Here is a 13,069-nt window from a genome sequence, read left to right on the forward strand (position 1 = left end):
ACGCCCTTATCCAGAGTGACTTACATTTTATCTCATTTCATACAACTTTCCATTTCCATTTGAGGGTTAAGGGTCTTGCTTAAGGGCCCAGCAGTGGCAGCTTAGTGGACCTGGGATTTGACTACTAAGAAATAAAAGTTACATGATTTATAATCACACTATCTGGTAGGTAGGTAGGTAGGTAGGTAGGTAGGTAGGTAGGTAGATAGATAGATAGATAGATAGATAGATAGATAGATAGATAGATAGATAGATAGATAGATAGATAGATAGATATTACAAATTTAAAGGTAATAAAGATAATACAGTTTAAGGGTATGTGTGGTGTCACCCAGATGAAGATGGCTTCCCTTTTGAGTCTGGTTCCTCACAAGGTTTCTTCCTCACATCTTCTCAGGGAGTTTTACCTTATTGCCAACGTCACCTCTGGCTTGCACATTAGAGATAAATTTACCAATTCATATCCTGAATTGATATATTTGTGTAAATCTGTTTTTGAACTGAATTGAATAGAGACATTATGAACAGATATAACAAACTACAATCTCATTGTTTATCAAACCTTCTCCAAAACATATCACTGCATGTTTTAATAAATACAACTGTTTGTATCGATGTCATACGCTATTTTTAAACCAGTAAACAAAAATGCAGTGAACGAAACGAGTGCTTCACACTGCGTAAAAAACCGGCCGACCAGAGCCGACCAGTCACGATGTACCGAGTGCTGAAATTTAACTGCAGACTAAAAGAAAATAATAAGCGCTAAAAGAAAAAATGATGCCTGAGTATAATGTATGAACAGTGCTGTATATGTATTATCTCTTTTTTACACATCAAAATATTGCAAAAAGCGACAGTTTTTCTTCACCTAAATACTGGCACCTCGACTCGATAGTCACAGGGTTACCTCACCATTCACTTTCCAAAATAATGCAATTCAAATGCATTTCTGTTGTATTAATACAATTTTTTTATCTGATTTTTTTATGCATATTTCTTCTGCCAGCACTTCTCACCTCTTGCGTGTCTGGCTCCGACTCCCTAAAATTTTCTCACCCCTCTCCCTCTGTCCCTCTGGACTCCCTTAAATCAAATTAGAGCAACCTCTGAAAAACCCTTTGGCTGTTTCATCTGGCTGCTGTTGTAAACATATTCCATCGCTGCCTCTGCTAGCGTTCCTAGCCATGTTCGTCTCTTTATTATACACAACAGCTATCAAATGCCCAGAAGAACAAGGCAAGAATGAAACAGCTATCTATTTTTGGCTAAGCAGTTCTGCACACTGCTGTGCTAGTTAGATATTTTTTTTCTCTGTGTGCCACCTTTCCTTATAGCCACTCTCTCACTCTTGTTCTTTCTCACTCTCTTTCTTTTAGCTTTATAATGACAATGTGATAATTAATGAGAATATATATATATATATATATATATATATATATATATATATATATATATATATATATAAATAAAGGGAAGGAGAATAATTATAATAAGGCATCTGAACTTTTTTCTTTTGATTTTATTTATTTATTTATTTATTTTCATTTCTTTTGGAGGATGGTAAACACAAATAATTTTACTTAAATATTTTTCTCAGCATAAATATATATATTTTTTTATTCATTTTACTCACACTATCTACATTAAAAAAGAAAAAAAAAGAAAAATACAGTTTGTTGCAAATTGTTACCTCACTTTTATTGAGTAGATTCTAGGAGTTTGCTTGCACAGTATGAAAGGATTATTAATTTTTTATACATTCTTTTACTTTTTTTTTTAATTATTATATTTTTTATAAAAGAATATTATTTATATAAATTTAATATGCATTTTCCTTCTTCCATTTTTAACACAAGCTTAAGAAAACCTTAATATTTGTACACATGTTTATCATCCTGTAAAATTTCCAATATATCATAGCACCGCTAAGTGGAATTTTTGGATACCTGAACACAGTTACAGTTATTAGTAATCTGGCTTTTAAACAGATTACGTTCATATTGAGCAGGGACATTCGGTGTAGCTGCTCTGTTTCAGAAATCCACAGAAAACTGTATTATCATCCTAATAATTACATTACTTCACTGTAATATAACTATCTCCTCTGTATTAAACTCCATAATACTGAGCCAAGAGGACAGTTGAACTGTTTGGCTCCAGCTTTTGGCATGACAAAAAAAAACCCGTAATGAATCATGAGATCTTTCATGACACAATTGCAAAAAAAAACAAAAAAAAAAACAAGGCAGGACTGGCTAGAAGATCACGATCATGATCACGATGCCTTGTATCCCGTTCATTTTGCTCGTTCTGTGTACGTTAAACGTTCTTATTACAAAAAACACGAGTGGCCGAGAGACAAAGAAGAGGAAGAACAGTACTGTACTCACACACAGTAATTATAAAAACAGGCCATGTAGTACTTGGGTTGCGCACACGCCTCGAATAGCTGAGGCAGAATCGCTGACGCTGCCGTGCCTCTTCACTTCACACACCGGTGTTTAGTGTGTGTTAAATGCCTTTGAAAAACTTTTGGCACTCACAGCTGAGCCCTGTTCAGCATCATGGTTCTCTAAACCCTGCATTTTTTTTTTTTTTGGATCTTACATTTTTCTGCTCGTCCACACCAGGCTGCAAAACACTTAGTGACTTGGTACACTCTAGTACAGCACGCATGTGCCAAGAATCTGTCAGAGAGGATACAGTAATAATGTAAGCTATCACCCTTGTATTTATAGTCCTAAGTTGCACTTTACATTACTAAAAAAAAATATCTTTCTTGACTCGTCAAATTTATTTCTCAATTGCTCCAATTACTTAAAGCAGTTTATACTGTGTTTGTATTCATATTTGGACTCCTTCCCATAATGATTCAGATTCATATTCTTAGACGGTGAATAAGTTCTTGAATACTCCTCATCGATCAAGCGTTGATTAGTACCGAATGCACCACTCGCTTGAAATATAGTTTAATAGTTTAATTTATAGTTTGTGGTTTGTATATGTATCTACTGTGTGCTGTATCTCAGCATGATGTAGTGGTTTTTACTCATTAAAAAAAACATGGGAGTTTACCTTAGCGGCTGAAAATAAGCTTTTAATTATTTTGTTCAATATTCAAATTTTCAAACTATTTCCTAAGATTTTCCATAAACATTTTGTTTTCGTTCTTAAATGGATAAATCAGAATGATTTGTAGTGATTGAGTGGATTTTTTTAAATGCTAAAATATAAATCAAATTTGACTATAAATAACTTTGAAGCATCATACATTACTCAGAAAGTTATGTAAAAAAGGAGAAGGATAAGCACAGAAAAGTAGCAAATTTAAGCAACACAAATTTGTGAACACGCTTTAAAGCATAATAGCATAACAGACAGGGTTATTATGAAAGAGCTAATATTGGCAGAGAAACGCAACATGTGATATTCATAATGCTCAGGGTTTTCAACATGGATGCCTCAGAAATATTGTCACACTTTAATATTCCACCAAGATGAAGGCTGCATAGGTAGACATAGAGAAAGCGTCATTACGAGTCTTTCTTTCAAAAAAAACATGCAGCCCCATAACTCTGTTCCTTATTCCAAAACATGAACAATATCCGTCCGAAAATCCGTCTCTCTCTCTCTCTCTCTCTCTCTCTCCAATGTTTGATCCGCACAGGATTAAACAATGACTGTGATATGAAAATTCGACACAAACGACGTTTATGTGAATTATTTTCTTATTTAAGGACCTTAGGTAATCATTGTAAATCATTTTAGGAAGTAAAAGACTTGCATTGACATTTCATTGTGCTGTGTGTACAGAGAAACTGCTCGGTTGATGAGTTGTAATAGTTTATCATCAGCAAACACACAGAAGGTCACATGAGCCAGAAACTGGGACTTTGTAGGCCAGTTGAGGGAGCGTGGTAAAGCACTCACCTTGCCTACAAAGACCCAACCTCTAACACACCTCACCGTTGTTTCTCTCTCTCTCTCTCACACACACACACACACACACACACACACACACACACTTCAATATGACTCAATTGTTACTCATAAATGTATTAAATTCTACTATCATTCACTTTTAAAGATTCATACACTCATATTTTCATATATATATATATATATATATATATATATATATATATAAGGAGTGTATGAATCTTTCAAAGCAACCAAAAATTTCTTGTATTTTTTTTTAACAAAAGTCATAGATCCAGTACAATATTCACTTAAACCATTGTTTTCCCCAAGATATCTTCAAAAAACCTTGAAATGTCCAAACACTGGACTTCTACTAAACTGCTAAATAGGAATATAAAAGACAGTGTAGATAGGATAGAAACTGTTGGTATTGTAGTTATTTGTATCAGTCAGTGTATATATAATTTAATGACAGTTTGCACATACTTTGCTTGACTTTTCTGTTTCTTTGGGACTTGTTACTTGTTCGCTCTCATATATTTCTTTTAAAAAAATCTAAATACTGCGTAAAAGTTCTGCTGTTAAGCATTTTATGATTACACACACTCATGATTTGCATTATGACTTGTGCAGATTCATTTTTGTGACATTATATCAATATGACTTTTTTTTCCCCTCTATTCTTTATGGCTTGTCCAGTTAGATCACGAGAGAGAGGCAACAGTGTACTGCGCACTGCTCTCCCAGTGACTGACTTAAACAAGTCACTATATAATACTGAATGTTCATGCATATGAATGTTTAAGCTAGCTTAATAGTGATATTCCAGTAATTATGCATTATCTACAGAGTTAAGGTGTTGCTTAAGAAGAATGCTAAGTGATTTTTTTAAAAGTGCGTCGTATTGCATTTGAACCTCGCACAGAGACATTTTACTCACATATGCGAGTGTGCACACTGCGGATCTGGTCCTACCTGTGCTGGCTTTTTCCACACCTCTTATCCCACATTGTTCAGTTTGGTACCAAAGAAAAAAGTCTTATATATAAAAATAAAAAATGGTGTATATCTCCGGGTCCGGTGGTATTAGTGTGAAAGCGCGCGAGCGTCTCTCACTTCCGAAATCCGTTCAGTGATGTGTGCTTTAGGCTCTGACTCCGCTTTGTGTGTGTGTGTGTTTGTGTGTGTGTGTGTGTGTGTGTTTGTGTGTTTCCCGCTAATTGCTCGGTGACGCGCCTGGACCGTGCGCGCGCTGTCATATGTGCAACTTTAAAGGGAAACTGTACAACAGAGTAACGAGTCATTAAAGATTCGAATCTCCAGTAAGAATGAATCGGGTGAGTTCGGTTCTTTATGAACGACTCTTTTAGTGTAGAGCATTCGCATTTTGTAATACATCAGATTTTTTTTTCCAGCTGGTTGCATAGTGGTTAAGTGCGTTCGCCTCGCCCCTGCAGGATTTAGGGGGTGGTTTGATTCCCACCTCTGCCGTGTGTTTTGTGTCATGTCTCTTCTAGGTGCTCCAGTTTCCGAAGACATGTGTTGTAGGTGTAGTGATTGGGAGCTGTCTTTATTGCGTGGGTTTGTGCCAAGGAAATTGCTTACACTGCATTCGATTCAGTTTCTGTGTGCAGTGTGAATGCAAACTGGACATACTACAACCACCATGTTGGGATTGTCACGTGACCTACAGTATCATTATAACAACATATTAACTGTTTTTTCTGTCTTTCCCCAAGTTAACAGTTTACTCAGGTGATGCTAAACAAGTGCAATTTAACCACAGGGAACAACATATAGCACCCACTCTTAAAAAGAGCTGATGTGTTGTCTTCTGGTATTTTTGAAGCTCACATCTCGTCCATAGCAGTCCTGTTGCGTTGTTGGCTCCATACTGCAGAATCTCAGCAGAAGCAGTAAGTCATCCAGGTCATTTCTCACCTACTGTTTTATGAATACTGAGAATCAGGACATGCTACGCCTTTGGCATACTGCTTTTCACCTACTGTATAGCAGGGTAGTTGGGATATTTGGATACAGCTAGAGTGTGTGTGTGTGTGTGGCTCCAGACTCCCTGTGACCCTGTATAGGACAAGCGGTTCAGAAAATGGATGGATGGCTGTACAAATCGTATGTTGCAGGGCACCATACACTTGCACACACACACATGCACACACAGTCGATTTATTGTCCGGCATGGTTTTGGACAGTGGGAGGAAAAGAGAGAACCCAAAAGAAACCCACACAGACACAGGGAGAACATCCTGGAGCTGTGAGGTGGCAACACTAAATGCTCCATCACTGTGCTGCCTTAATTTAACATGAACATTTTAATTCTACTTCCTTTTAAAAGACTAGATTAAGCTATATGCATAGTAATGTAACATACACTGTATGACTAAAAGTATATGCATACCTGACCATTATGCCCATATTTGAGCCTTCCCCATGTAAATGATGTCTTCCCTTCACTGGATTGAAAAGGCCCAATCCTTTCCCAACATGATAATGCCTCTGGGCACAAAGCGAGCGCCATGAACACATGGTTTGCCAGTTAATGCATACAGCCCTGACCACAACCCCACCTTGAGATCTCTGTGTCTTGCATTGGAATGCTGACTGCACCCCAGACTTCTTCACCCGATCTTGTGGCTGAATTTTCACGTTTCCTCACTCCAAAATCTAGTGGAAACCCTTCCTGGAATAGTGTAGCATAATATAACTGGAAAAGATAGATTAAATCAGGAATGGAATGTTCAAAAAGCACATTTGAATGATATTGTCAGGTGTCCACAAGTATATGATGGTTCCTCTCACGGTTTCCTCCTTGTAGTGTCTCAGGGAGGTTTTCTTTGCCAATCACACTACACTAATTCACTACACAGTGAACTGATATGTTACATGTTAAACTGTCACTGCTATGAACATCCAATGAGCCATCCATTTTCTGAACCACTTTTCCTATGCAGGATTGCAGGGATCCTGAAGCCCATCCCAGGGCACAAGGTGGGGGATACCCTGGACAGGGGGTAAGCCAAGTGCAGGGCACAATCAGACACACTCACAGCCCCAATATGGATGGATGCATTTAGAGACAATACACATGCCTTTGGACTGGGAGAAAACTAGAGTACCCAGAGGAGAACATTTATGCCTGGCAGAGATGGAAATCAAACACATAATCCATAACTAATAAACCTCTGTGCCCCACTGGTATTGAGATTTAAATATAAAATAATCACTATGAAGAAGAAGGGTTGGCACTGTGGCTCAGATAACTCACTGCATCGGGTTCCCTGTTTTGACCCTGAGCTCAGTTTACTGTTTCTCTGGGTGTCCTCCGATTTCTTCCCACCTTCCAAGGAACATTCCAGTAGGTGGATAGTCTGCTCAAAATTGCTCTTAGGTGTGAAAGTGTAAATACATTTGCTGTAAGTGTCCCATTCAGGGTCTATTCCTGCTTCACACCTAAGGGATAAGATCCGGATCAGTCGTGACCCTGACCTAGTGCGTTGTGAGGTACTGATGGTCTCCTAAAGAAAATATATCAATCTGAGTGGTGAATCAAATACTACTGAATCAATGAGTGAACAGGCGTATGTATTAATACTGGCCTTCTCTGTATGCTGACATCACTGCTGCTGTAAATAACTTTAGCACATTCTTGATAAGAATGGGGTTATTAAAAGAAAAACAAAATATTTTGCACACCTCTGATGTTATTGTATGTGTGTGACATATTTTAATTTGGGATGGAGCTGTGAAAGACTTCAACTGTCACTGTTCTAATATTTCACAACCAGGTGTCATCTTTTGCTTTATTGCTGTTTACTGCAGATTACTTACTTTCTTTTAGGTTTAAAGCGCCACCTTGTGGTGGTCATAGTATTACTATTACTACTACTCCTTCGCTTACTACTACTACTACTACTTTTACTACCACTACTTATAATAATAATAATAATAATAATAATAATAATAATAATAATATCAGAATTATTTTATTAGTAGCCATTCACACTCTTAATCCATAAATAATCCAATAAATCTAAGAGATAAGAGTTGAGTTTGGATTGTAACAAACATGCCCATAAAAATATTGTGACAATATTAACTCACAGTATCTAGGTTGAATTATTAATAAGCAAAGCCGTGTTTCTCAGGAGTGAAAAAATTTATTACTCCTGAACATGTTAAACTGTAGATCAAACCTGCGACAACAGCATCTTTCTCTGGATATTATAAAGAACATGAACTTGCACTTCTTTTTGCTCTCGTAAGTGACTTTGCAACCCACTGTACTCTGCTAACTGGAAAGCAAGAAATTCTCCTGAACCTTAATCATCAGGCTTTTCAGAATGACTACTTACTATCTATTCTGCATTCAAATATAACTTGTAACTCATCTCCCTCAACTTTGAATTCTCAAAAAGAAGTAAAGTTGTCTTCAACCCTGAGTTCAACATTCAGAAAATGATATCATATCAGCATTATATCTCTGCTTTTAGATGAGATTTCAGTAGTATTTGCTGTAGATCAATCAAGACACAGCTTCTATGAATCCCAGATAATGGACCCATGACAAGTGATGGTTATGTGTCATGGCAATGTGTCAGTCCGCAATCAGATTCTAGGGAAAAAATAGCTGCATGGGTGTATGTATTTATTACAAATACACTGCATGACTGATACTATGTGACACACAAGAATGTATCTTGATGATTCATATGGAACCTTTCATCACTCAGGGTTCTGGATCAATTCCAAGTCACATGAAAAACTACGTGGCATTTTCCATCTCTTGTGATGTTAGCGAATGAATGATTTCAGACCATTCGATTTTTTAAAACCTGTAACTAAAATGGTAGTATACTTTTATTTTCCTAAAGGCACGGACGGGGTTCGAACCCGCGATCTTCGGTTTACGAGACCGACGCCTTACCACTTGGCCACCGCGCCACACGAGCAAAAAGGCAAAAATCACCCTATTTCAATCAACCCCCTTTTTAACATTCCGTGGAATACTTTCGGTCAAAATGTTGTACATTTGAAATAGGAGCTAAATCCGACAGCTTGTTATTTTAACTTGTTGATATTTAACAATTCACATATAATGGGGTAAAGTACACAGTAAAATGGATAGTTTCTTTCCATTTTTTTGCGCAAGACACATCGAAGCATGTCAAGTCTACACAAATCTGCGACCATTCGATTGACACTATATTTTTCTATCGTTTATTAAAAACGCGGAAGAGATCATTCAAATAAGGGGAAATATTTGCTTGAAATCATGTTGAACCACGTGACCTCTTCCAGCTCCCTCGAGCAATTTTAAAAAGACTGGATTTGTGGTTTAAGCTTGAATCAGAGTCATCAGATTATGATGTCCCAGTATTTATAGACCTGTTATATAATTAAGGTAACCAGATATTTTCTTTATTATAAGAAAAAACCCTTAGACACAAAAAGTATTAGTGAGACACACTCTTTCACACACCCATTAATGTTCATTTTACTCACATTCTTTCATTCTCCTTCTAAACACCTTCTTTCTTTTAAAATAAACGGCTCCAAGATGCACACAACATGGCAAAAAAAAGAGGCAGATTGCATTAAAAAAAAAGTTGCATAGAGATACATATGATACAATGCATATAATTGATATCGGGGCTTCTTTGCAAACTCGCATGCGCGGACTAAAAATACCCCGCGCCTCTTATATAGCTCCCAGCTGCTCGCTCATGAGCTCGCGCGAAGTGCGCGTGTAGAAATTGAGACAGGGCCAGAGCGGAGCGCGTGACACCGCGCATGCGCGCCGTAAAAATAGCACGTAGAGTAACAGCTGATGTGCGGTTTATTTGCGTTGTTTAGGTGAGTGGAGATAGTTTATTCTTTATTTATTTATGTTTTCAGCTCGTTTATAACTGGATAGATGTCAATAAAGATCGTTCACTAATGTGAGTGTGTGTGTGTGAATGCTAATTCATTAGCTTTGTGCTTAATTCGTGCCTATATCATTGGACATGGCTTTCTTGTTCATAGTACAATAAAAGCTATAATTCATTATTTGTTTGTTTTTCTTCCAACAGATGTCTTCAGCTTCATATGAGATGCCTGAACTCCTGAGATCCTCCTGTAACACTAGATAGGGTGGAGCTTCAGCAGTTCTCTGCAACACAGAGTGTGTGTGTGTGTGTGTGTGTGTAGGGAGAGAGTTAAAAAGACTGAACCATGAAGCTGATAGTGGATGTAGTGTGGATGGTGTGGGGCATTGGGGCATCTGTGTACGATTACTTCCACACCAGCGCCATGGAGGAGAGGATCCACACTCTGGAGAACGTCCTCACCATCCACCAGTTCCTCATCGTGTTCCTCACGGCAAGCCTCGCCCTGCTTATCGCATACATCATCTTTAAGAGAAAATGACGTGCCAGAAACAGGCTGTGAGCCTCGAAGAACCATGAGACAAACTCCACGTTCCTCTGTGTAGGAGGATGACTGTATAGATAGCTGTTTTTATCGAAATTTCATATAACATGTTTTTAAGGTTTACAATGTTGTACTTGAAGAAAAATGGAATTCTAACACGTTTCTACAGAGGTTGTTTTATCTACCTTGTTTTTCTTGTCATGTTCTGTGAAATTAGGGGATTGCCACATAACTGTGATCTCGAAATTGCACTAAACAGCTTGTTATCAGAGCTCTCAGAAACGGTTCGATTAGGGATGTATCACTACCTTATTTTCCTTTAAACTGAGTTCAAGTATGTGTGTGTTTTTTAGTACTCATCAATAAGTAACCTACTTAGAGCATTAATCATTACTATTAGAGGCAGGCCATCTTGAGGAAGCTGATGTTTCTTAGTGCTCAGTGCTCGCTGAAGTGAAGTGCTCTCATGTAGAAAAGTTTCATATTTTGTGCTAATTTTTAACGAAGACACCAGTTGATACTGATTTGTGAGCTCAGCTAGGCACTTTATGTAATAATAATAATTTGAAAAAATACAATTTAGTTGATTTTTTAGGATACTTGTCATGTAAGTATTTTTAGTTTTAATTGGTAGTATAAATTGTTAAATATATCCAGATTGCTGTCATTTTCTATTCGTGAATGCAGCAAAGGTTTATCATGTGATATCGGAAATAGGATGTCAAAGTTTTTCTTCTTTAATTTTAATGAGGAAATGATCATGGTACCTGAATACCATGTGTGAATTGTCCATCAAATATTATTATGTAACTCTTATTTGTTATTTTGTTTATTTAAACTGAATGAAACTGATTTGATTTGAATGGTAACTGGATTACACAAATATTAAACACATCCTTACACAGCTAAACAAAATCGGGTAGATTTTACTCAGTGGTTTTTGTTTTAGAATTATCCACTGTATGTTGCTCATATTTAATACGAATAATTAGAATATTTCAAAGTGTTCACTGATTTTGCATTACGGTAAGGAAGACCCTTAAGATTTTTTTTTTTTTTAATGTACAGGAAACCTTCAGGCCTTCTCTCAGACTTTATGCTGCCTGACAAGATTACCACAAGATAAAGACTAGCACAAAGTTAGAATACATATTTACAATTCACTACGGTAACACAATAACAATACAGCAGTGTTTATTTGAGAAGTCAGAGATAGTTGGCATTAGAATGTCACTGAGAAACTGGATAAAAGGAAGTGTGTTTGCAGGCAAGCTACGATACAGGAATCACAAGGGAAAAAAGATGCACTGAAACAAGTTGGATTGAAATGAATAAAATGGATACAGGGTGGTACGGTGCTGGAGAATGCTTCATGCTTTAAAGATGACTTGAGGTTTTATTTCCATATATTATATATAGAGTAAACTTTTACAAATGTTCATTTAAAATGAGCAAAATATTTCTCACATTTAGGTTTTTCTTTGAGAATATTGTCTCAGGTTTAACATTACATCCTTTTGTAACTTTTGCCATTTAGTGTTTTATTATTATTATTATTATTATTAGTTGGGGGCAGGGTGGCATTCAAATGTAATTTTTACTTTCTTGGATTTATTATTATTTATTTTTGTCTTGATATCTTGAACCGTACCACTAATTTCAAATATTTTTCATTCTCTCAGAAAGCAGTTAGACTTTGTTGTATAAGGCGGTGCACCTGGTACCAGTAAAACAAAGTCTCCTGTAGCAAGTACATTATGTTCTACGTACACTGATCAGGCATAACATTCTGACCACCTGCCTAATATTGTGTTGGTCCCCCTTTTGCTGCCTGACCCGTCATGCACTGTGCATTCTGACACCTTTCTGTCAGAACCAGCATTAACTTCTTCAGCAATTTGAGCAACAGTAGCTCGTCTCTGGATCACACGGGCCAGCCTTCTCTCCTCACGTGCATCAATGAGCCTTGATCATGAGATGTTGGTTCACCACTGTTCCTTCCTTGGACCACTTTTGATAGATACTGACCACTGCAGACCGGGAACACCCCACAAGAGCTGCAGGTTTGGAGATGCTCTGATCCAGTGGTCTAGCCATCACATTTTGGCCCTTGTCAAACTCGCTCAAATCCTTACACTTGCCCATTTTTCCTGCTTCTAACACATCAACTTTGAGGACAAAATGTTCACTTGCTGCCTAATATATCCCACCCACTAACAGGTGCCATGATGAGGAGATCATCAGTCTTATTCACTTCACCTCTCACTGCTCATAATGTTATGGCTGATCGGTGTATGTGCTCTGAATCTCTACACTGTAATTCTTTAAACACAGTTTGACATTTAACATTCTGTATGATTGTTATATTGTGATAATTACGTGTACCTCCATTTGTACATGAATTGAAGACTAATTACAACACATTTGTTCCATGTTGTATATATCAATTGTGTATAATAACATTTCAGATAGTAGATCAGAGATTATAGATTTATAGAAATGTATAGTATTTTGTCATTTTAAAATAAACAGAACATCATCCCTTTTTTACGGTCTACATTTTATATTTTTGTAGCTTTAGCTCCTTTGCCTGAATAAATCACAATAGACTACAACAGCAACGGAACCTCCCTTAAGATGGCGTCCAAGGGGACTTAACCAAGGGGTAGTTGACGACTTGTAGGCAGTATTAGAACGCGCTACGGGTTTCAACTAA

General features: G+C 37.1%; 1 non-coding gene across 1 annotated transcript; it reads right to left on the minus strand.

Moving 5' to 3' along the window:
• Window positions 1–8,811: 8,811 nt before the first annotated feature.
• Window positions 8,812–8,883, minus strand: trnat-cgu (transfer RNA threonine (anticodon CGU)). Its single transcript has one exon. It is a non-coding gene; the product is annotated as a tRNA-Thr (tRNA).
• Window positions 8,884–13,069: the final 4,186 nt, after the last annotated feature.

The sequence above is a fragment of the Hemibagrus wyckioides genome, linkage group LG02 (genome assembly GCF_019097595.1).
Source record: "Hemibagrus wyckioides isolate EC202008001 linkage group LG02, SWU_Hwy_1.0, whole genome shotgun sequence".
In the NCBI taxonomy this organism is placed as follows: domain Eukaryota; kingdom Metazoa; phylum Chordata; class Actinopteri; order Siluriformes; family Bagridae; genus Hemibagrus; species Hemibagrus wyckioides.